The sequence below is a fragment of the Schistocerca serialis genome, chromosome 6 (assembly GCF_023864345.2).
Source record: "Schistocerca serialis cubense isolate TAMUIC-IGC-003099 chromosome 6, iqSchSeri2.2, whole genome shotgun sequence".
NCBI classification, from domain to species: domain Eukaryota; kingdom Metazoa; phylum Arthropoda; class Insecta; order Orthoptera; family Acrididae; genus Schistocerca; species Schistocerca serialis.
In genome coordinates this window covers 762,571,094-762,573,300 of record NC_064643.1, presented here as the reverse complement: position 1 = coordinate 762,573,300, position 2,207 = coordinate 762,571,094, and positions in this window count along the sequence as shown.

Here is a 2,207-nt window from a genome sequence, read left to right as displayed (position 1 = left end):
GATCAGGTGATGGAAACGTCCAAGCTGTAGGTAAATGGCGGCTGAAAATTGTAGTATTTCTGAAATGGCGCTTCAGCAGCTGCTTAACTGGATTTGCAATGTGCGGAGGTGCGCCGTGTTGCATAAAAATGATCCCATCCACACATCCACGCTGTTGGAGAGCTGGAACGAAGTGGTTATGCAAAAGACACTCGTAGCGCCTACCAGTGACGGTACAGGTAACAGGACAAGAAGCGCCTGTTTCTTCGAAAAAAATATGACCCTATGATAAAGGGTGCCGTAAACTCGCACCACACAGCGACCTTTTCAGAATGAAGTGGTACTGGTTGACTTGCGTGTGGATTTTCCGTTGCCCATATTCGACAGTGCTGCGTATTGACGTATACTGTCAGATAAAAGTGGGCTTCGTCTGTCCACAAAATCTTCCACGGCAATCATTGTCCACTTCCATGCGAGCAAGAAATTCTAAAGTCAAGGTCTCGCTTGCTGGCGGGTCAACAGGAAGCAACTAGTGCACATGGGTAATATTGAATGGATTGCAAAGAAGGATGTTTCGCAGGATTTTACGCACCGTGCTCACGGGAATGTCCAATGTTGGGGCAATTCTCCGTGCACTGCACGATTGCACACCACCAATCGTCTCCCCCTGCATTGCTGTGGCCACTGCTTCCACTGACGTCGAATCAATTTGTTTCCTTACTCTATCACGTTGCACACCAAAAGAAATCTGTCTTTTCGAATATCCGAATCATTTTCTCCAGACCCACGGCAGTCATCGGCCCAACGCCCTTTATCAAACCCTTCAGTGTCCGGAGCTTCTGCAGAGCGACGTGTGCACTGTCATCATTCGTGTAATAGAGCTTTACAAGCAGAGCGCGATTCTGCATTGAGACAGTCATGGCGAACGTCGCAGACGCGAAAGGAGGAAAAACCTTACACTCGGCGTGTTTGTACCATCTTCAATGGTTCGTCGCATGACACGTCTTTTCATTTACGTATTCTGACACATACAGCGCCGTCTATTGATCAATTTTCGCACTATTTTTTTCTTCTGTCTTATGTATTCTCTCTTCTCCGATAATATTCCGTTGCAATTTAACGTCATTCTGACTAGTTGTGTTATTCTTACAGAGTTTTGAAAGTTTAACTTTTAATATAATCACCTTGTATTTAGGACAAGTATCTTTAAAGTACCTACCTCAAGAAGTGCGCCATATCTGTACACATAACACGTTCCTTGGCACATCAAATCAGCAGCCGATGTGAACAAATGTATCTGCCATCTTCTATTTAGTTTAGTTCATTGGTCAGTATGGACTGTAACAGAAACTCAAACCTCTGTCTTACAATATGTAAAGGAGGGCTTTCAGGAAGTAAGTACGACATATAGAGCATACATAAGTGAAAACCATGTAATAACAAAAACTTTGTTATATTTTAGGACGTAAATATAAAACTTTTTTGTAGACTATTCAGCACCAAACTTTGTTATATTTTAGGATACAAACATAAAACTTGCAAAGATTTCAATGCTACCATCTGACGATGGACTCAGAACCGGAACTAGTAATAGTACATTAAAATCATTTCGAAAGAGCTTGTGACTGGTTACAGTATTCCTACAGTGTAATTTACGAAAACATCTGCTGTGTTCGCCAGCCGAAAGGGATAAAGTAAGTACGTCTTCCTCCGAGGGTATTTGGATAAGCCAAAAATCCTGGCTGAAATAATTAACAATAACTGCAGATTTGTAGGAGAAACGAAACGAATATTGGTTTCTCCATATGGAGACAAAAACCGTATAATTCAGGTTCATATCCACTGTCTTGAAACTATGAACCCGATACCACATGCAACAACACATACATGAATGTTACATTTATCGAATTTTATTAACACATACAAGCCTTAGGGTCCCAGGGAGAGAACGTGGACGATTATGGTCGTATGTTGGCGCCCAGAATTTTGCGTGCCTTTGCTGAAGATACAGGGCGACGCTAGATAATTTTCGCTAGACGAGAAGAGATCGCTGGGAGTCATGAAATGGAGCTAATGCCATTTTTTAATAAAGAAGTGGAAGGCGCTATGATAACCTATAAAATTAGAGATAGTAACGTTTCAGATCCATTCGCATCCACAGCTGCCACTCTATAATTGAATGCAAGAGGAGAGAAATCAAGAAGAAAGACAAATAGGAAACAACCAAA